Source organism: Crocodylus siamensis, chromosome 9, assembly GCF_052110815.1.
Source record: "Crocodylus siamensis isolate JL-2025a chromosome 9, ASM5211081v1, whole genome shotgun sequence".
Lineage (NCBI taxonomy): Eukaryota > Metazoa > Chordata > Crocodylia > Crocodylidae > Crocodylus > Crocodylus siamensis.
The window spans coordinates 6,899,182-6,923,439 of NC_143403.1; positions in this window are offsets into that span (position 1 = coordinate 6,899,182).

Sequence of the window (24,258 nt, forward strand, 5' to 3'; positions counted from 1 at the left end):
TGCACCTGCCGTTTTTCTATAGAGAACAAGCTTTTACGGTCAAAATAAACCTTCCTAGAGGACATGACAGCATCCACAGTATTTTCACTCCAGACAAAGACTGTACTAGTGTACAGCTGAAGTGTGACAAGACCTCCTTGGATCATGTTCCTCTCTTCACCCAGCTCATACCCTTCCCCAACCAAAAAACTGAAAATCAAACAAACCCCCAAACCAAAGAAAACTTGCATATTTTGACTACATTCCCATTTTTTTGGAACAGATATAACTTCCGAAACTGATGAGGGTACAACGAGTTATGCCAATGCAGAATGTGACACACAGCTTTTAATTGGTGCCTTGCCAACAGGAAGAGGTATGACTCCTTGCTTCCCTTAGGGCTCCTACCTTATTGACTAAGGCAACAAAAGGAGTTTATTTTGGCAAGGTGAACACTATTTTCCCAAGTCCCTTTCAACCCAAATCCTGCTCATAAATTCTGATCAGAGTAACTAAATTAAATGAATAAATGCACAGACATAATATCATTCCCTATTTTCATTGCAGCTGTACCATGTCACAGCCATCATTTGACAATTCGGTTGGTAAGAGTATTAAAAAAGGCAGCCCTTTTTGTTGTTATTATACACATCAAGGGAAAAAAATACAGATCCACTGAAAACAACTCAAGAGAACAGAGAGAATACAGTTTAATATTGTCAGAGGCTTTTGTAAGAAGTATCCACAAAAAAATCAAGACAAACAGCAGGTATTATGGGAAAGTTAATATTAAGAAAGAAATGAAACACAGCATAACATTGTGTAGTGAAGTTGTGACTGAGTGATAGCTTCTAAGGCCCAATCAAATGCCAGCCAAGTAATTCAAAAGTTTAAACTGAGATGTAGTCTTTCACTCCTGTACTTACGGGTTAAAATGTATATCTCCTCATAAGAGAGGGGCCATTTCAAGTATTCTGCATTTTATATAGCTCACTTGTGAGAAGCACACCTCACCAACAAATAACCATAAGCCTGCTTAATTTCTCATCTTTTCATACAGGAACAACAGATGGATAAATACAGCTTAGAGTGAATGTAAGTGGGGGAAAAAGAGAGAGGAGAGAGAAAAAGAGTATGTCAGTTTTTGAATATATTGGCATACTAGGCTCAAAGTTACATATAGGAACAGTGTGGTAGAGTTCAGGAATGACCAAAGATGGGGCGCACATAAAGGCTAAGTAGAGACATTTCAAAAGCCCAAGGTTGACTCAATTCAGTCTTCAAAGGTTTGTCTAAAATGCATAGCTTGAACAGATGAGCAAGTGAACAGACATTCACTTCTGATTCTGGAAAGGCAGCCACATCCCTTCAGTGACCCGGGTAGCAGGGGGTGCTAGACTACATCTTCCTGCTTGGCTGAAGCAGACAGCTTGGGCCAAGGCGAGCAGCCTACATCCATCCAGGTTTATCTTAAACCGGTTTTGGCCATTTTGAAAGTGGTTTATATGTGCTGAACTTCTGTTGTGTTACAGAATTGAACCAGTTTCTGATCACTTGCACAATCAAGTGAGAGCTGGACAGAAACCAATTTTTTCTTTCCAGTAATTTGAAAAAAAAAATTTCCACTGTCCTGATTCAGAACAAAAGGTGGAAATATGAAAGGTTTGAAAAAAAAAAAGTTATAAATATGGTTCAGGTACAATCCGTTCTTTTTATATTAAAATAAATATCTTAAATTTTGAAACAAAAAGCTGCCTGTTCAAGTTGTTTGAAACGCTTTGTACCGCCTCTAAAATGGTTCTCAAGTTCTGAAATTGTTAAGAGTGACCCTCTCCCACAAAGGATATCTCTGCAAGGCACCAAGGGCACCAAAACTAGCTCTGTATGATTATATAATTCTCCTCAGGGCTAATTAGCCCAGGCAAACTGCCCACACGAAGGTAACAATACTGCCTCTAGGTATCTCTGCACAACACTGTGTAATGGGCTGCGGGCCAACCCAAGCAGTTTCATTTCAATGGTACCTTCCCTTATGGCCAAAAGAAATGACTTTGTTGCCAGAGAAGAATTGATTACAGGACACATAATTAGAAAATCTTCAAACTGATGTTGTTCTCAGCAAACAGTTTCCCAGTACCTGAAAATTTAGAATTATATCAAAGTAAATTAAGCACTTTTCCTTCTCTCAGAATTTTCTAGGTCAATCAAACAGTGTGTCAAAAGCTGTCATCTTGTCACATATTCACGTGAACGGAGGAAATTAACTCTGTATGCCTGTCAGACTTTGTGTGACTTGAGAAATAAACAAGGTATTTCTTTAACACTGCAGGAAAGCAATGCATTTGAGGCACAGAAGCCACATGAACGGGATCCATCTCTGTATGTATTTAACCCTTAGTTGTGTCCTCCTGCTTATAACACTCAGTTTAATAACTGGTTATGCTGGGTGACAACTACTGGGGCTGTGCAAAGCTTCAGGTGGTGATTAGATTCGGAGGAGACTTGGCCCAATTTGGTGGCCGAATCTCCAAATCTGAACCAAATCAGGGGACCAATTTAAAGGTCCGAATCAATTCAGAAGATTTGGAGAGGTCTGAAAAGTTTCAGAGAGGTCTGAGGATTCGGGCAGTCCCCGGAGGCTGCAGCAGGAGCTGCAGCTGACTCCAAGCTGATAAGTACTAGAAGCGGGGAGGGGACCATGGGGGAACCCCTGCCAGCCCCCACCAATCCCCCCTCACTCCCTCAGACCCTCGACCCCCGCATGCTCCCCCAGCCCCCCACATGGCTGTCCCCAGCCACCCCAGCTCTGTACTTTAAAAAAAAGCCCCGGCACTTACCGGGTGTGACCAGGTAGGGGGGCAATGCCCACTGCCCCCCACTGCTCCACACTATATGAAGGGCTCTGCCACAAACCCCATGACCCTGCTCCCACTCCCCCAGCTCCCCCACATGGGTGCCCCAGCCAGACCAGCTCCAGGATTTAAGAAAAAAAAAACAAGAAATCCCACAGGACTCACCACTCCTGCAGCAGCCTGCGGACTTTGGGGGCTTGTGCAGAACCCCTCACATGATGCGGGGCAGCGGGGGGGCAGCGGGGATCATCCCCCCACTGGCAGGAACCATGAGTGTGGGGCTTTACTCTTTCTTTTTTCTTAAAGGGCTGGAGCTGGTCCAGATGGGGCACCCTTGCAGGGGCTGGGGGAGCAAGGAGGCAGTCAGGGGGCTGGTGCAGGGCCACCCATTAAGCATGGGGCTGTAGGGGGCAGCAGGGATCGCCCCCCATCAGACAGCACCTACTGAGTTGGGGCTTTTTTTTAACAAGTGCTGGGATCTGGGTGGGTAGGGCAGCCAATGCAGGGCTGGAAGAGTGGGCGGGGGATGGGCCTGGTCTGGCTGATTCAAAGATTTGGCAGCAGCCAAATCTCCAAATCAGATTCGGCAAAATCGAATCAGGACAGTGATTCAAATCACCAAATCAAATCACTATCCCCCAAATTGGCCGAATCTGAAGTGAATACTAGCCGCTAAGCACAGGCCTAACAACTACTGCCTTACTTAAGTATGTTGTGATTCCAGGACTTTTCAAATGTCTGTACGTATCCCCTCTTAATTGTCCTTAGCTCAATAATTTTAGAGCCAAGCTAGTGACATCACTCAAAGAATAGCTAAGTTAAAATTAGTTTTAAGTATGCCATTAATAAGCTTTAAATCAGCTGAGTATGTAAATTTAATAGTGCATGCAGATATTTAGAGGAAAAAAACAGTACATACACTGTTAACCTTAGCTGTTAAAATAATCCTTCAAGAATGGATAGATTCTACACAACTTCATATGAACTGGATCCATTTAATTTTTGTGGACATAGGAAGTTCTCCAACGCATAATAAGATGGCATCATTTTCAGCCTCTGGATACCTAGAGCTCACCATCTTACTTAAATAAAGTATCCTGTATATACACCAAGGGCACCTGATTCTTGCTCCATTTTACGTGCCTTTGAAATATTGTACATTATGCATGAACTCTAGGTTCATTGGGTATCCTGAGAACTCTTTTTGTTTCTTCAATTTTGTATTTCTCAGATGTAAAATTCATGAAGATTTTTTAAACACCAAAAAAAACCTGTTTGTTCTGCTTTCTTTTTTGGAACTCTGGAAATTTCCTTTCCCTCATGTAATACTCAGAAGCACAGTTCTCTTGTGCCCAGCTTTAACAAGTGCAACATCTCAGGGAGGAGACTTACTGTGTTTTCTGCCTGATTTTCCATGATGAACTAAATTCAGCCCTAAATTATTCCCTTGAATTAATGGAACTGTGCCCTCTAAAACTGAATTTGGTGTAGAATATACACTTTCCATCTTGACCTAAAGTCATATTCTGGCTTCCAAATGAGCTCTTTCCTGCTGAACAGGTGGCACAAAAACAAGCAAGAATCGGAACACATCTGTCCAGTTGTAAATTGTGGGAAGAGGAGCTCTCAATTGCCATGATACTGCTATACATAATTCCTGTGGGGCAGAGCTGCACTGCTACCCACAGTGTCCACAGGTAGCGGATAGAGAAATGACCTTCAGGGAAGGTTAAGTATGAAATAAGCAGGGGTAATTCTGATGAATAAGACCAAGCGGCGCAACACCACCAGGATGTGGTGAGAACAGCAGATGGCAATGGTTTCCCTCCTGAAAAGCTAAGTATATCCTTTGACAGTGCTGTGACATGGTTAGTACAGGTTGCCACTATAATAAGCCTGCCCAGCTCCCAGCTATGGGTCTACAAATCCTCAGTGATGGAGCAGGCAGATGTTAAATCTCAGTGGCTGCAAAGGTGGATGAAGGCTGCAGCAGAACAAGATCCCCAGTATCTTGGTTTCCTTGCAATTGGATCAAGGTCCCAATTTGTCAAGAGCCATGTAGAAGATGAGATGTAGCAGTTTCTCCACAATAAAAGAAATTATGCACAGGCATTTTCCATGCCAGCACATTCCTTGAGCTCTTTGGTGACTAGCTAATGGCAATGAGAGCAGGATTGTGAGGTCTGGAAGCTCCTAGTCATGAAGGTGGCAGATACAAGAAGGTTGTCTAGGACTTGGATGAGATAGAAGTGCAATTCAGTAACTGTAACTGTGACTGAAAAATCCTCTTCAGGATCTGCTCTGCACACCTTACATGAGGAAGGGGCTGAAAAGGTGCCCTAAACATAGCCTGTTGACTACAGTGTTCTGTATATATTCCTGACTGGATAACCAAGTCCAGTGGGATCACCTTTACTGTGGTCAAAAATACCAGTGAAGATACACCATTATTTTCAGAATCTGGAACATCAGGAACCTCATGGACATCCCTAAGGAACCTCATGGTTCCAGGAACCTCATGGACAACCCTAACAGTGAATGCCCAGAGTGCTGCACTGCAATCATGGCCTGAGAACTGAGGTGACACAACATTGATGTAGCTGCACTGAGCAAGACTCAATGAGCAGGAATTGGGTAGCTCAAAGAACATGGAGGAAGCTATACCTTCTTTTGGAAGGGTAAAGAGGAAGGAGAACGCCAACTTTACATAGTTGGTTTTGCCATTAAGAATGAACTCATAAACCAATTCAATGAATTCTCTGTTGGAATTAATGAGCTCCTCATGACTGTCTGTCTTAAACTGGCAGGGAGACAATATGCCACTCTCATCAGCACCTATGCCTAGACTCCAGATGCCACCAAAGAAACCAAAGAGAAATTCTATGCAAACTTTGACCAAGTCCTCTTTGAAATTCTGGAGGGAGACAAACTTATTATTCTGACTGATTTCAATGCCAAAGTCAGAAGGGACACTAACTTCTGGAATGAAAACATCGGCAGGAAAGGAGTTGGAAAAGTCAACTCTGGTGGGATCTTTCTCTTGACCAAATGGGCAGAATATGGACTCACCATCACCAACACCCAACTCTGATGGAAGATCAATGTTGAAGGACTCAACAGGCAAGGAAGGCCTCTTTCACCAGTGCCTCAATGAAAAACTGGTGCGTTCCAATCAACAACAATAGGAGAATGTCAGCAGCATGTGGGGTGCCCTCAAGGCCACTTTCATCAGTGCCTGTGAAGAGATACTTGGATTCTCTACCAGGAAACATCAAGACTGGTTTGATGAGAATGACCAGGAGATCCAAGAGCTGATCAACCACAAGCACAAGGCCTTTTGTGCTTGGCAAAATGACACCAACTCCAAGCAAAAGAAATTCAATCTCTAACAAGCCAAGGCAGACACACGATATGAAGAACAAAAGGTGGGAAGACAAGGCTAAGGAGATTCAACATCTGGCTGACATCCCTGAGTTGTGTGACTTCTTCAGTGCCACCAAACCCATCTACAGTCCTAGCACTCAGAGATCAGCCCCCTTGAAACCTAAGGATGGAAGAGCCCTGATCAAGAAAAGGGGAGCCATCAATACCTATTGAAAGGAACATTTTGAAGACCTTCTCAATCGAGGCTCTGCTCTTGATGAGAGTCTTCTCAACTCCATCCCACAACACCCAGTCAGAGATGATCTTGGGATCCCTTCAACCCTTGACAAGGAAAGGAAAGCTATCAAGCAGATGAAGAACAAAAAATTATCTGGAGCAGATGAAATCCTCACTGAAATCTTCAAGCAGAGGGAAGAGGAGCTCACATCACAGCTTCATGCCCTCACCTTAAGGATGTATAATAACAAGGAATTCCCAGATGACCTCAGGGATGCCATGATTGTGACAATCTTCAAAAAAGGAGACAAGTCTAACTGTAAAAACTATAGAGGGATCCCCTTGCTGTCCACCATAGGAAAGATCATTGCGATAATCCTTCTGAACCATCTCCTGTTGCTAAAGAGCTCCTCCCAGAATCAGGCATCAAAAGGAACAACTGACATGATCTTCACAGCTCGCCAGCTGCAGGAGCAATGTCAAGAACAACATAAGCCTCTCTACATGGCCTTCTTTGAACTCACGAAAGCTTTTGACCCCGTCAGCCAAGAAGTGTTGTGCAGGATCCTTCTGAAGTATACGGACGCCCACTGAAATTTGTCACCATTCCCTGCCTGCTCCCTGCTCCATGATGGTATGCAAGCAGTGGTTCTCAGTAATTAATTTATCGAAGATCCTTTTGAGGTTAAAATGGGAATTAAGCAAGGCTGTGTCATTGCTCCAACACTCTTCTCAATATTTCTTGCCACATGTTACATCGGACCACCAACAAGCTTCCAGCCGGAGTAGAGCTAAACTACCAAATGGATGGTTAGCTGTTTCACCTTCACTGACTCTGAGCCCAAACCAAGAGCACCCTGACCACAATTATTGAGCTCCAGTACGCTGATGATGCTATGGTGTGTGCTCACTCAGAATCCAACCTTCAGACAATTGTCAACTATTTTACTGAGGCATACGAGAAAATGGGACTAATGCTTAACATTCAGAAAACTAAGGTCCTCCAGCAACAAGCTCCTAATGAACAGTCCCCAGCTCCGGTAATCCAGATCTCTTATGGGGCCCTCCCCGCAAGTTTGCCGGTAATTTGAACCCTGGAGATAAGACAGTCATGGAAGACAATCATCCGTGACTGCAAGGTACTACTGAAGAAGAAGGAGATACATAGTTCCTATGTCAGCTGTCCACAGGATAGAGGGTGTGTCAAGAACTTACCTTTCCCTAGTCATCAACTGGTCTACAGTCTCCCAGAAACCACTACCAGCTGGCATAAACTACAGCAGAAAAGGCAGAAAAAGTATTCATCTGCTTGATGATCACAGACTAGCCAAAAGATTGAAGACATACCCAGCTTCCCAGTATTTTCTTCCCCGCACTGCTTTATTAAGCAGATCTTGGTGAGGAACACAGTCTGGCCAACTTTTCTTTTCTTTTTTCCAGCCGTAGAGGATTAAACTGAGAGTCTCCCCTGAAAGAAACCTGGCAATTTAAGTCTAGGGAAATCCACCCACTTTCTTAGACCTTTCTCATAATGCTCAAATGTCCGTCTGCAAAACTGCAGGCACAAGGTTAAAAGCAACATTCACCATCTTCCTGTACTGCAAGGACAGGTAGCCTGAACACTGGCAAAAAAGGAATTTCCGTTCCCAAAAGTCTTTCTGTGTAGTTAATGCATTCATATGATGCAAACTCCAGCTTTCCCCACTTCAGGGGACTTACAGATATGCAAGGGCATAGCAGCTGCTACTGCTGGCTTATCAGTAGAAAGCTCAGGCAAATATATCTTAGTTACTAGGACAGTTTCTAAAAGCCAGGACCAGGAAGGATGAAGCAGAGTGGGGGAAAAGAATAAGCTCGCCTGAAGGTAGTGAAGGTGAATCACTTAGGCCAAGTATAAGCATTACACTTTTACCGATATAAGTGATGAGAAACCCATCTATACCCATAAGAAAACAGAAGTTCGGCACACAAAACCAGTCTATACCCATAACAGAACAGACGTTCATCATGCACAGACAGGTTTATAACAACGGCAGCACCTGGTCTAAGATTTGCACACCTAAAGGGCGAAGGTATATTCTGTTCACAACCAATCTAAACTTACAGAAAACTGATACCGCCTCAGACTTTTTGAATGTCTGTACCTAGCCTTAAAGTCTACAGGTCCTTGTAGTAGGTTTAATACTTCCCTTCTGGAAGGGAAGGAGATCTGTTGTTTGTTAATCTGTATCTCGTTCCTCCCTATAGTTTGTCATACATTATCTCCTACGGCACTTTCCAAGTTGGTTACTTGAGACTCAGCATAGCCAGTGGTAGTGCTGGCGAAGGAAAAGATGAGGAGGGGGAGCCATTTGCAGTATTTCCACTTTTCCTTTCCTTATCTTGCTTGATTTTTTTCCCTGGAGAAGCACATAAATGAGACCTTTAAAAAAAAGCCTAAATAACAAGGTTTTAAAATAAAACTCTAGGCCATGCTGCACAAATGCAAACATGGATTTATTTTTGGCACAGAGACTCATGGGAAAACTGGTTCAGCTATAAAAACCATGGGTTCCCTGATTAGCTTTACTCTGAGCCTACAATTCAGGCAGTAAAGTCAGATCTGTTGAACTAAATGCATGCAGTTGGGTTTGCTGGCCTCCTTGGTTGTAAGTTGTACTTGTGATAATGAAGTCAGTTCTGTAAAAGCAAGTCGTCTTGCTGCTCCTGTTCGCATACCAGACGTGCTCATTTTATGGACACTTGTATATTCATTCTATATGGATCCGTATTTTATTTCTGGTTGGTTCTGTTTGGATTTTAATAATCTCTGCTAGTTTATGAAACAGAAGCAAACAGACTTGAAGGCTGCTCTTGATAATTACAGTTGCTTTCCAGGCCTCTGTGGTGTGACACATGTTTTACAAATGCAAAACATGCACCCTGCCCTGAAGAGCTTAGACTCTAAGGATCTAATTCTCAAACACTTCTATGCGAGTAGCCTTTCTGAAGTGGTAAACCAATTACCAAAGGCATTGATCCTGTAATGAGATGATTATGGTCAGACCCAAACTTAAGATATACAAGCAGAGGATGGCGTTCAGGGCAGGTGACCAGCAAGGCTTGATTCCTGGGCTGTAAAATAATAGCAATCAAAAACGTGTTCCACCCGCCAATTGTCTTCACAAATAAAACTTCTATAATCAAGTTTCAATATAGAATAAAAAAATGAAATGGACTTGTGATTAGGTCTGAGTCGAAACAGATGCAAAAGGAACCGGTAAACTCAGCAGAAACAATTCTCAAGAAGTCTACTTGTGCCAAGATCTAATTAAGTTTACAAAACATGCAAATTGATTAACTAAAAAGTGGATGTCAGTATAACCTGAAGCTAGCAATCAGATTACATGCTGTCTGGGAAGCATAATAATATTATATATTTACATGTGACCTTTTATTTCAATGCATTTCGACACATTTACAACGCTGTTGCATGTGCTGTAAGAAATACCCACCACGGATGTATAGCCACCTCTGGCTGTTCAACAGCATCCTGGAGCACAGTTGTGCAGTTTTTAAAAACAAAAAGCAAAGAAGAACAGTACTGGCTCTTGTTTTAACTGCAGTTCAATTCAGGTAGGGAAAACAATTAATCCAACCTAGACTCAAGTCAGGATTCTAGCATAATTATATTTTTTAAAGTCCCAGGGAATGTTTACTGACCAGAGGTGGTTAGAAATTTCAGCTTTACACCTCATCTAAAAGATAGCATAGGGCACCATACTGCTTTTATAGGGCATTAGCTCACTGCTGAGAGAGGAATGAAACACTAATACCACTTCCCTTGGGAACCTCGGTACTTCTCTGTGATTGGTCACATACATCTCTTTATGTTTTTATATATAATGCAGCAAAATTTGGTCTGAGTCTGTTTTTGGCCCCCAGAAACTACTGCAATGGTAAAAGCAATAAAACTACTGAGTATCTATGGCTCCAGGATCAGATGAGTTTGCAGTTTTGATTTGCATTAAAAAAGAAGAGAACATTATGGCATTAAATGGAAGCCAAATGAAACAGCAGTCAAGTTACCAAGCACAATCATAGAATAATAGAAGATGAGGGTGGAAAGGGACCTCAGGAGGTCACATCTAGTCCAACCCCCTGCTCAAAGCAGGACCAGCCCCAACCAGATCATCCCAGCCAAGGCTCTGAAAAACTTCAAGGATGAAACTTCCACCACCTCTCTGGGTAACCTGTGAGAAAATTGTTCTAATATGTAACCTAAACTCCCCTTGCTGCAACTTGAGACCATTGCTCCTTGTTCTGCCATCTGCCACTACTGAGAACGGTCCAGCTCTTTGCAACCCCACTGCAGGGAGCTGAAGGCTGCTATTAAATCCCCTCCCAGTCTTCTCTTCTCTAGACTAAATAAACCCAGTTCCCTCTGTCATGTCCCTCAGCCCCCTCCCTATTTTTGTTGCCCTCCGCTGGGCTCTCTCCAATTTATCCTTTCTGTAGTGGGGACCCAAAACAGACCACAGTACTCCAGATATGGCCTCACCAGTGCTGAATCGAAGGGAATAATCACTTCCCTTGACCTGCTGGCAACACTCCTATCAATGCAGTCCAGGGTGCCCTTCTTGGCAGCAAGGGCACACTGCTGGCTCATATTCAGCTGATTGTCCACTGCACCCCCAGGAACTGCTGCCCAGCCTCCACCGGTGCATGGGATTGCTCTGTTCTAAATGCAGGACTTTCCACTTGTCCTTGTTGAACCTAATCAGATTCTTTTTTGGCCTGATCCTCCAATTTGTCTAGGTCACTCTGAATCCTAGCCCTACCCTCCAGTATATCTACTACTCCCCCAAGCTTTGTGTCATCCGCAGACTTGCTGAGGGTGCACTCTGTGCCATCTTCCAGGTCATTGATGAAGATATTAAATAAAACCAGCCCCAGGACTGACCCCTGGGGCACTCCACTCAATACCAGCTGCCAACTAGACGTTGAGCCATTGATTACTACCCTCTGAGCCCAATGAACCAGCCAGTTTTCTATCCACCTTACAGTCCATTCATCGAGCCCGTATTTCCTTAGCTTGCCTGCAAGAATGTTGTGGGAAACTATAAAAAGTCTTGCTAAAATCAAGATACATCACATCCACCAGTCTCCCGACATCCACAGAGCCAGTCATCTCATCATAGAAGGCAATAAGGTTGGTCAGACATGACCTGCCCCTGGTGAATGCATGCTGGCTGTTCCTAATCACCCTTTTCTCCTCCAAGTGCTTAGAAATGGATTCCTTGAGGATCTGCTCCATTGCTTTTACAGGTACTGAGGTGAGACTGACTGGCCTGTAGTTCCCTGGATCCTCCTTCTTCCCTTTCTTAAATATGGGCATTATGTTTGCCTTTTTCCAAGCATCCGGGACCTCTCTTGATTGCCATGGGTTTTCAAAGATGATGGCCAATGGGTCTACAATCACATCAGCCAACTCCCTCAACACCCTTGGGTGCATCCCATCCAGCCCCCTGGACTTGTACACATCCAGCTTTTCTAAGTAGTCCCTAACCTGTTCTTTCACCACTGAGGGCTGCTCACCTCCTCCCCAGACAGTGCTGCCCAGTGCAGTAATCTGGGAGCTGACCTTGCCTGTGAAGACTGAGGCAAAAAAGGCGTTGAGCACTTCAGACTTTTCTGTATCCTCTGTCACTAGGCTGCCTCCCCCATTCAGTAAGAGACCCACACTTTCCCTGATCTGAATTAGAGAAGGTGCTGGAAGTGGGCAGGAAAAATTACATATGTCTTCACATTTTAAGAGAAGCCAAATCAACAATGCCATCCACTCTTCTAACTATGGTATCCTGTTCTGTCATCACGATTGCCCCTCTGCCATGCAGTAATACAATACTGTGGGGCTTGCTGGAGGGCTTCCTGTTGGAGGCTAGAAATATTCCAAGGGTAACTCTGTTTATGGACATGCACCAGTTCTGTAATGAGATGGTCAAAAGACAGGCAGGAATTTTGTCTCATCACCAAGTTCCCAGGGAGCAACCATTTCTTAAGAATTGACTGTATTCAGAGTTCGCAGCAAAGAGCAAACTCCCCACTGCTCTCTCCCTTTGCTGCATTTACACTAAAAAACCTCTCAGAACACAAAACTTAAAACAACACATAATCTTTTCAAGAGGCAAACCTACCTCATACGCCACAAAAAAGATGGTGGCGGTCTCGTGTGTTTAGCACCTGGTGATGTTTGCACCTGGGTGATTAAGGCACCTGATTGACGTATAAAAAATTCTGAGGGCATGGCCTAAATAAGTCGGATGCTGAGATCTTTTTTATGCCATATTTTGTTTGTTTGCATGCATCAAGTTGTTTGGGGTTCTCTGCGGTTGCCTGAAGCGAGATTTTGCTGCTCCATGTGCTTACGAATTGACGTGAGTTTTGGCAGACGGTATGCCATTGCATATGTACTGGCACCACCAATTTAAAACAAGCTGAGCAACCTCCTTTTTCTTTCAGCTCACAGGGAATATGTCCCAAATCTTTTTCTCCACAACTACAGATACAGGAGGCTTAGCAACTTTGATCCTGCCACAAACTCCTCGAAGGGTTCGATAGTTCCTTATACTTTGTAATGAAATTTGCAACATGCAAACAGGAAGTTGCCTTTGGAATGATAAATTTTTCAGACTTTTCCTAGTCTGCACTATCCTGTTTTTCCTCTTCAGCTGACATAACTATCCTGGTATTATAAAGTATCTAACGTGGTACCTTTCTCTCCAACATTGACTAGCGAGTGATAATATTTTGACGACCCATCAGGGGACACTAGAAGACACCGGTCTACTGTTTGAACTCCTTCCGCCTCTACAAGGGTCACACTTCCCCTGGTCACTTTGGACAGCTAGATCCCAGGCAAGTCATAATATTGGTCAATACTTTTGTTTCTCCGCTTGTCGAGCTTCTGACATCAAGGACTATTTTTATTCCTTTGCATATTTAGAACATGAAGGACACACCTATAAAAGAATATTTGTATTAAGAAAAATTCAGGCAAGCCTCCCTAGTGATTTGCTCGTAACAGAACTGCACCACCTCTGACAAGAGGGTGCCTCCAAACACACATTCCCCTAAAATTAGCAAGAAGATTTGCAACAGTGCCATCTCGTGGCTCCCAGTAATGTTACAGAGGCAACAAAATTCTCAGAGCCGTGAGCTATTAAAATGAGAAAGCAGTGAGTAAATGTAAGACAAACCAGGCATTAAGGGTTTTAGGAAGAATAGCTATTATTGTTATTATGATTTATTATTAAAGTAATTAAAGAGCTAGAGCTTGTCACCATGCCACGCATGAGCAATTCCGTGTGTAAAATCACTGCAACAATAGAGACTATTTATTTGTAGCTTTGGGGCCCTGCTTTGAGTTACAGTACGAGTGATTTTTTTTTTTTTAAACTGCTTCCTGACAGATCTGTGTTTGCCCATGAACTTTCAGATGTTGTCAGGCTTCGCTTAGCAGGTTCAGAAATTTAGCAGAACACCACACAAAACAACCCCACTATCAAAGAAGCAAAGCTTGCCAGTGGCTTACAACTAGCAACCTCGTCTACATTTACTCTATTTCAATTAACTGTTGCAGTGTGGGATATTTTATATTTTCATTGGAACTTACTTAGGCTTAAGGCATCCTCTTTAGTAGGAAAACCCTCTACGTTTAGTGCATCTAAGAAACACCAATTTCAATAGCCAACACTACACACCTGGGATCACATCTGTCTACCTTTGATTGAATGATCAGGTGCCACTTACAGTTGGGTCATCTGGAGCCAGCCTTTGGCAAGGGTCTTGAGCAAGGTTCAAATTCCTATCTCTGGAGCCATAAAGAGATACCCTCACACTCCTTTTCTATCTGAAAGGGGTGTAGGAAGTATGATTTGCAACTTCTGGCCTTCAGGGGCATATCTAATACAGTGAGGGGCATTCAGGTCACGAAGAGATTAGGCAATGGCGAAGCTATCACCAGGAGATGCCAGTTCCATAGGAGCACCAATGTGCAAGAGGTTTTTCTATTCAGCAATCCTCCAGATCAGGGGTGGGCAAAATATAGCGTATGGGTTGGATCCAGCCCGCTCGGCAATTTCATCTGGCCCGCAGACACCCACAACTAGTTGTACCCTGCCTGGCTTGCACACCTTACTCCCACGCTCATTCATGGAAGGGCCTAGGCCAGCGAGCATGCAGCTTCTGGGTGCAGCTGCTGCTGTCACTGCTGCAGCCACTCGGGGCCCTGCTCAGCTTCCCTGGCATCCAGTGGTTGGTTCTCATCTCCCTACAGCAGTGCCCACTCCAGGCAGCAGGAAGGGAAGCGGCAGGGGAAGGCAAGGCTGCAGCTGGGTAGCGTGGAGCTCGGGTGGGCAGGGTGCGGGTGTGAGGAAAGGTGGGGGGGTGGGGACCCCCACACACTCTCCCCATGGTGCACTGCAGTGGCAGCAGTAGGTGGAAAGCACTCCAGCCACTCGTGGCCCATGCAAATGCTGCCGCCCAGCAGCATGGGGCTCCAGCCAGAGTTGCATGTGGTGGCAAGGAGCACAGCCAGGCCTGCCCACCTCTACCATGTGAGGCTCCCCGTGGCACATGTGCAGCTCCTGGCATTTGCACACTACCAGGGAGGAAACCCCTTGCAAAGAAGCTGGCTACCTCCACCACTCCCTGCCACCATGGGAGTAGGGGGTGGGGAACGTAGCTGGGGCCATCACGTTGAGCTTCCCCCGGTGGTGCATAAGTGCTGGCAGCTGCACATGTGCCATGGGGAGCCCCACGTGATACAGGTGGGGTTTGAGCTGGCCATGCTCGTTGCCCCATGCGGTGGTGTTTGACTTTTTGTATATGATTTGGGTTTTTTCCAGGTCCGACCCTCCCCTCCCAAAAGGAATACTTCCAGGGGTAAGGGACTTCCGGTGGCAAAGGTCAGAGGTCAGGTCTTCCAGTCCCAAGGTGGCAATCAGGGAGTATGGCACTTGTTAAGGGGCGGGGCTACCCTTGCAGTCCTCAACAGCTCACCAAGACTCATTAAGCACCCGCCCCCCAGCTGAAATAACGGTCCACCCCTTTTCTAGATGCTTTAGCTTTACTTCCCTTGCTGGCACAGCCCTGCTTGTGAGCCAGGGCACTTACTTCTAGCCTGAGACTGGTGTCAGCTGCCATGGGATGTCACACGGCTCCAGTAGCAGAAGTAATTAGATCCCTATCCAAGGTGGCTTGGAGAAAATGCAATAGTCTGTATGCGGTAGGACTGGAAATAGCGTAAACTTCTGTGCAGAGCCCAGGGGAGACATCTAATTGGTTAGAAGTTACTTTGCGTAGTCAGATTTTGGTTGCCAGGAAAAAAAAAAGAGTGACTGAAGAAAGAAGGAAAAAAGAGGCGCAACTTGCTGTGACTGCAGCTGCATTTGTCTTTTTTGAAATGCAGAGTGATCAAAAATCTGGGCTTTGACAGCAGAGTAACAGTTGCTGCAGAGGTAAAGCCAAAAGCAAAGGTTATGGACTCTGAGTAACCATCTGCAGCTGATGAGAAGCCACTGGAGAGTGCAGCCAGTAATTACGGGGTCATTGTGTGTCTCATGGGTCCACATGAAAATCATTAATGCATTTTTTTCTGGTGCACATGGATCCCAAAAGATTTCTATTGCTGTGTTTGTGTCAGCTTGGAGGTGAACTCAGAATTGTGCCCTGAATTCCTGACTGGGGACACTCAGTGGATTTATCACGACTAGAAATGTCTATGTTCGGTCCTGGGGTCGAATGCATCTGTTGGGATAATGCCACCGCAAAAGGCTTTCTTTGAAGCGTCTCTAAAAAATGTAAACAAAACCCAGGTCCATAAAAAAATGTTAAGAATAAATTATTTGCCCTTTTTGAACCTTCATTCACTGTATGCAGAGCTGATCTGGCAACAAGTTCTAGGCAGGCAGGCTGCAGGATCTGGGCCTTTTACTGTAAGGCATGTGCTGATTTTATTCATTCCCGAGGGGTGTACAATCCACGAGCCCAGTAGATGTATGATTTTTTTTTTAATGAGGATGTAAATTGGAAGCACCCAGAGCTTGGGAGAGGAGGCCGCTGACTGAATGACAAAGATTTTTCTAAATCAAAATAAGTAAGAGCTAATAATCCTTGTTTTGTCTTGTCAGCAGTGGCCAAGTTCATTATATGACGATGAAAAACAAACACGCTGTTCCACAAATTGTCTGTAGCACACTATGGAACCGGTAATGTTCCACTCACAATTGGCCTTTCATTCTGAATTTTCGGTCTCTGGGGGAACAGAGCTCCTTGCACAGCGTAGTGAAATGGGCTAGCAGCACATTGCTTGCCTTCTGGAATACCAATTTACAGGCTGGTTGTCGGCTGCTCCGCTCCATACGATTATCACAGCGCACGCGCACGGGTGAGCGTGCGGGAGTGGAAGACGGAGGAGTACGCCCAAGAAGCTGTGCGCGCCGGTTTGGAAGTTTTGCATCCTTCAAGTATCAGTACAGAAATGCTCTTGTTGAGAGTGTGATTTCCCTCTTCTGCTGAGGACGGCAGAGATAACAGTACTTGCACAGATGGGGAAGATTCGTTTGGGGAGAGGAAGACACTGCTTTGGTTTCTTAATGTCTTCCTCCAGTGAGCCCTTGGCTTCTTGTTTGGTCTTCCTGAAACAGCATTTTCAATACACAGTGACATGTCACCAGTGATTGTGTAGAAATAGTCCATTGAAGCCAGGACTGGAGGAACAAAGTTTGGCGCCCAGGGCAAAGCCTGCTGTGGCAGCCTGCCCCCACCCCATGCACAGATCCGAGGGGGCACATGCCTCCCCAGGCTTGCCTGGGAGTCCATGCAGTGGTGGGAGCCGCCCTTCCCCTCTCCCTGGACCCCCCGAAATGATCCGCTTGTGGCTCTGGTCTGCATCCAGACCCCGCTCCCAGCTGGGCACCCTTTGCTTCAGTACCCAGGGCTGTCACCCCACTTGCCCACCCCTTGCTATGGCACTGGTTGGAGCAGGGGAATACATTCAAGGTGCAATTTTATCATGGTCACACATGGTCTCCTCCTACGTACAAGCAGGTATAGACATATGCAGGCTTAACAATGTATTCTTTAGCTCTTAAACCAGCAGGGATGCCTATTAAACCATGTTGTGGTTGATTTGCAGCATTTTCCTCCATTTACCATAGGACACACAGGGAAAAAAATGCTTTCTCTTTATAATAAAGAGAAGCTGTCCATACTGATACTCATAATACACCTGACAAGCATGCTGCCCATCTCTCAGTGATGCTTTCTGATTCTTTAGCGCTGCAAAAAAACACTGAGGGTTTTGATGCTGGAATACTTATACAGATCAAACAAATTATTACTCTTCTCATGCAGAACACGAGGTACATGCTGCAATGGTGTGTGCTTAGCTCTGCCGTCATTCCTATCCCTGGAAAAAGAGAGATCCATCGTCAAGGGACAGATTTATAAAGACACATGGATTCATGTTGGGATTTACAAAGATGTCCAAGTCAGCCACCGAACTTGCTTATGCCAACTTGCTTTATTGCATCTTTAGGCACCTAAATACCTTTTAAAAACTGAGTTAGCAACCTTATTTTATAGTTCTATCTTCCATAATTCTAAAACTTCCCATCTAGATAGTCATTTCCAGTGTTACAGTTGTACATAGCTGTCCTGGGAGGTGGTGGTTATGGAGGGAGAGGCAATGTTTCAGGTAGCTAGAAAGCTATGGAGATCTTGGAGTATCAGAACGTAAGGCTTCAGTTGAACTCTCTATTCAAGGCGGAGCAGCAGAGACCAGAGGACTAGGGCAATTTGTTCACACAGACCTGTTTGCTCAGTAGGTAAAGTTCTGCCATGCAGTGTGGAGATCCAACTGCTTTGTTCCTATGATGCATGAAAGGCATTACATCGAATGCTCCTTGTAACTGGTGTCAACTCAGCCCTCACATTCATATGATCACACTACTCTGGAGCAGTTCGTAGCAATGCTCTGCTACATTTTTCTTATCAGTTCAGAGTCCACTTCTGAATCGTTAGTGGATGCCTAATGATATTAGTCCAATCTGAGATTTTAGCACCTTAGGGTACCTGTACACGTAAGGGCAGGCTGCTCTGATGTGTTATAATTACAGTGCATCAGAGCGGACTCGATTAATAGCGATTGCTGGAGCATGCTAATTAGTGTGCTTCAGCCAGCCTCTGTGTCTTGTGTGTCAGCATCTCTTGTTCAGCAAGCTTTAGTTAAAGCGCCCTGCCAACATTTTGAAGTGCAGGGACTCTGATACACGAGATTTAATTAGAGCAGCTCCCACCCCTGAAGCATGTGTAAAAATGCCCTAAATGCCTGGTTTAAGCACACCGGTGCTGGGAAGCCTAAATCAGGATTTGAGAATAGTTCTTGCAATGACTGTGGAGGTGTCTATATGGTCACTCAATTAGAAGACATGCCTTTGCATTTTAGTGCTAGTTTGCTTCCTTCCAGTTTTAAGATGTCATTTTACAGCTTCTAAATAAAGAACTGGATATTAAATGATTAAAAAAATTAAAAATATTTGGAAGACCACTAATGCCTTAGGTATGCTTTTCCTGCCATGTCCTAAGCCCTTGAAAATGAGGGTTTAAGTAGTAAGCCGTCAACAGAAACCTATCAAGGAGTCTTTCAGGCTTAGTAGAATATGAGCAATTCACTGAAAGTCAAAAGTTTATAGGAGGGTGAGCACAATTTAAGGCTGCTTTCCCTAAAGTGTTGTTAGCATTTGACTGCCACGGATAGATGTTTCTGAGGCACCTTTCAATAGTAGAGGACTAATTCAGCCTAGAGTCCCACTGATTTTCTGTTCTGATCTATCCGCTCATAAAAAATAATATCCCTTTGATAGATTTTTTTCCCCAGGATAGAATATTGTATTCAAGGAAAGGAAGCAAAATATTTTCCACAGTATCTTTACCTTGATCTAGAATTGAATGGGGCGGGGGGAGGGAAATCACCGTTCCCTTTGTGCCAGACTGCCCAAATAATATAGAAAGTGCAGGTTATCGATATCTGTAAATTTTTACAAATTTTTAGCATCTGTTTGTTTGTTCATCTCAAGCAGATGTTCAGATCTGATTTGTCAGTGTTATGTTAATATACAATAACATTCTCAGTGGGACTGTTTAGATTTGGTTTTCGCTGCTGGAGTTTGTTTTAAAATAAGCTTTTCCTCTTCCTATCTTTAATACTGCTGTTCCCATAACAACACCCCGATTGCATATAGCGCTTTGCAATCCAGAATCTCAACTCGCTTTCAAAGCTGGTAAGTTGTATTAGGGTCTATTTTACGGATGGGAAACCGAGGCACAGACTGGAGACAGTTTGTCTGCAGTCACACCCTTGGCTAGTGGTATGTTAAGAAGAGAGCCCATTATCTCATTAGTCCCAGATCAGCGCTCTATTGTTAGATGTCAGCAGCAGCAAAAAAAAAAGCCAGATTCAATGAAGTCTAGGGGTTCCTTTGCAAATAGGCTAGGCTAATAGTTGTCTTCATACTGCTTTTCCTCAGAGAAATAAATACATAATTCCAACTGTGCATGGGATTCTTTGTAACCCGGGGACACAAATCTAGGGGAGGTGGAGGAAAAAAATGAAGCAATTTGTTCTCTGGCTGCTATTCAGGATCCCCCAAAACACTGCCTCTGAGCAGAGGTCCTACCCAATTATTGCATCCTATGGGCCATTCTCATCTACCCGGGCTCCTAATGAAATCTAAAACATTCAGCTAGTTCCCACCCGCCTCCCCCTTTCCTTTGAGCAAGATAAAAAGTTGGCTTCATTTGCAACAGAAAAGACCTAGTTTCAATATAAGAAAATAGTTTTCTAAAGCTAAAGATAGTTAAGAACTGGAACAGGCTGCAGGGGGAATCTGTGGAATTGTATTCATGGGATGTTAGGAAAAGTTTCAAGAAACGTGGGTCGGGGGTTTCGGTGCCATGCCTTAGCACAGGGGTGTGTGCTGTGCTGTCTCCTGAAGTCTCTTCCAGGCTTGATTTCTATGACTGCGTGATGCCAGATCTGAAAAGAAACCCTTCCCTGTCCCTATACATCTGAGCCTGCTCTCTGTGTAAGTGGTCTGCTTCCTCCGTTGAGTGATTCTGATAAGTACAACCAGGTGCATTCAGTTTTTCCTAGGAGTTCATATGAGCTCAGGGATGTGGACCATGTGGCAACTCCAGATGATGCACCTTTTAGCACTTTAAGGAACTGAACTGAAGCATATGGAAATTATACGTGCCAGCATGGAGGGAGCCCCTCAGCTTTTCTCTTTGGCCTATCAGCAGAGCCAGAGAGCAACATATGCCATTTAAAGTGGCAACAGATAGGAACCCGCCGTTCTCCCAAGTCATCCAGAACAAAGGACAAGCCTGGGCCTTACAGGTGTTGGGGGACATCCAGTGTAAGCACAAACAGCCAAAGGACCAGCCCTGGGCCTTACAGGTGTTGGGGGACATCCAACGTAAGCACTAACAGCCTCATTTTGTGCATCATTGGAGATCTTTGAGATTCCTGTGTGTATTCTGGTAAACTCGCCTGGGGAGTTTCCTGACTGTTATGATGGCTTTTCCTCTGTAGGGAACAATGTGAACCTAAAACTACAAATCTGGTCTCTGATTTCCCTTTGTGTAGGGACTTCATTATTTAGTTCGGTCATGCTGATTACCCTGGACAACGAAGATGCATGCCAATGGATTCTGCTGAAACTGCTTCTGGATGACCATGTTCCTGGACTTCAAACCACGACCTCTTCTTTTACATGATTTAGCATTACAGATAAAGTCATGCCATTAAGTTGTCACCTTTGTCAAGAATGTATCTACCCTTTTCCTCTGTGATAATCCCCCACGACTAGCTAATGGTTCCTTTTGACTCTGAGTGTCAGAACCTTTGAACCTCTTTTTCATTGTTTGTCTGTTTGCAGCCGTGCCGATTCAGGTCCTGCAGAAGGACTCCTGCGATTCAGGGACTGAAACTGGGCACAAAATATTAATGGCTGTTTTTCTCATTTCCTTTTAAGACCAAAACAACACTATTCTGTTGGCCTATCTACACAATGACATTAATGTGTGTCATCCTCCTACTCTACTCGGCCTTGGTGAGAACACAACCGGAGTCCTGTGTCCAGTTCTGGGCGCCGCACTTCAGGGAGGATGTGGAGAGGCTCAGGAGAGTCCAAAGGAGGGCCACATTCATGATTAGAGAGCGGGTCATATGAGAAGAGGCTGAAAGGCTTGGAGTGTTCAGCCTGGAGAACAGAAGATGAAGAGGGGACTTGGTGACAGCCTGTAAGTATATCAGAGGCGTACATCAGGGTCTGGGGGAGCATCTATTCTCCAAGGCCCCCCAGGGGAGGACAAGAAATAATGGGCAAAAACTGATTAAAGATAACTTCAGGCTACACATAAGGAAAAACTTCTTTACAAGTCAAGTGGTGAGGGTTTGGAACCGTACCACCTTTGCGGGGAGCCTGTCACCCACCCCAGGCGGTTTTGAAAAAGCATCTTGACACCCACCTTGCTGGGGTCATCTGACCCCAGTGGTCTTTCCTGCCCAAGTGCAGGGGGCTGAACCTGATGATCTGTAAAGTCCTTTCCAGCCCATAACAACTATGAAACTATGCAACTATGAAACTAGGGGAAGGAGTAAGCTAGGATGTGACCAGCAGCACACTGTCTAGTTTTCAGTATCTTCCTGGGTGGATGCTCATAGCATATATCAAAAGATGTGGAGTAAAACATCTGAACCTCTGAGTTCAGTCCCTGGAAAGTTACTGCTCCAGGTTCGGGACCAGCACATGCGGAGCTAGTGTTGGGGGTCTCTGCAGCTCTTGGTCAGCCAGCAGGTAGGAAGGGAGATAGGTAGGGGGCTAGAGGATAGAGGGCTACAGAGCTCTCTTGGGGAGAAGGTAAGTTTTGTAGGGCTCCCTAGGTAGTTGGATGCAGGTCTTGGGGATGAAGAAGGCCCTTGACATTGGCTTGTGGTACAACCTGGGGTCAATGGGAAAAACCCTGGCAATACTGCTGAAGTGGGTGGGACCTAAATGGGACTTGTCCTGTAGAGCTTCAGGAGGAGAGTGTCTGTCCGTCTGGGCTCGTGGTGGCACCATGACCCTACAAGGCTCTTGAGCAAACAGCTTTCCCCTCAGTGTCGAGAAGTTGGACAGCTCTGATTTAAGTAGGCAGGCCATGATTTAGCCACTTGGGGCTGCCATTTGGACAGCCCAGCTCTAGATGGATCTGCTACAAGTCCTTCAGGAAACAGGGCTACTGCGGGGAAAAAGTCCAAGGTCTTTTTATTCAGTGGAAAATTGCATTTTCAACAAAACAACCTTTTGTCTGGAGCTCTGGAGCTCAAAGAGAAAAGCTAAGTCTGCTTTCCTCAAAAGAACATTTTTTTGTAGGAAACCTAAAAAAATCCTCAACTGATCATTTCTCAGCTGCTGCAATTGAAAGCACTTTAGAGTTCTCTTTTGACAACAGATCAACATTTTCCATGGGAAATGTTCACAAAAGTTAACTTTGCACTGTTATTTCTTGTGTTGGAGTGATGTTGTAGCCATATTGGTCCAGGTTAATATGCGAGAGGCAAGGATTTGTGTGGGTGATATCTTTTACTGGGCCATATTTTCTACAAGGAAAAAAATCCATATTTTTTCAAGCAGCTCTAAATTTAATTTCTCCATGCCTCACTTCCTATGTGATACGCAGGAATAAAAATTCCTTTCTCCCACACTTGTCTCTTTTTTTTGGTTTAGATTATACAGTGTGTCTTGCTATTTGCAAATGCAGTGCCTAGTCCAAGAGGATCAGATTGTGGTTGGGATATAAAGTTGGTACCACAAAATAAATCAATATTAGTAGGCATCAAGTTTCTGCCCTTTTCACCTGTGCAACTAATATGACTTTGAAAAGCTTGTTGATCATCTTGCACTGCTGATACTGAACGCAGGATGTTAGCATATTATCTGCTATTATTTTCATGCCCCCATCCTGAACTAATTTCTCCTAAGAGCGTAGCCTTATAATTATTTCTGTCCCTGGCTACAGCCCCTCCCCACAACCCATAAAAGTGCATCACGCAGTCACCTAAAGCTAAGCCTAATTAATTTTTTCAAACTATTGTTAATTTGTTGGCTTTGTTCCACCACATTTACTGCCCTCCTTACCTGATACCAGCATGTTCGTTCTCTTTTAAAAATATACCTGCCCCCAGGCTTATTTGTATAAAATCAACATTAACACCAAAAATTGCCTGCAGTGGAACCAGACCTGGTGTCATATGCAGCCTCCTGACCCATTGCTTTTCTATTGATAACTTCTGCCTCTTCTCACTAAGCAGTTTTTTGGATCCGAATGAATATACTGCTCTTGGTGTACTGCAGACACTGACTTTGTAGATTAACCTTTTGTTTCATAGTTATAGTTAGTAGGGTCAAAGGGACCTGAGCGGATCTTCAAGTCTGACCCCCTGCCATGGCAGGAAAGAGTACTGGGGTCAAACAACCCTGGCAAGGTGATTGTCAAGCTAGATGTACACCTTGACCACGTCCTTTGACCTCCGTCAGCTGACTTAAGCATTCCCGGTCTAGCTGTTCCCCGTGGTCGGGAGATCTGTAGTAGACCCCCACCGTTAAGTCTCTTTCCCCTCGACTGCCTTGTATCCTAACCCAGAGCACTTCAGAGTGCACCTCCTCTGACTCTTTGCTGATTGACGAGGATGTGTATTCCTCCTTGACGTAGAGTGCCACCCGCCCCGCCTTTCCTC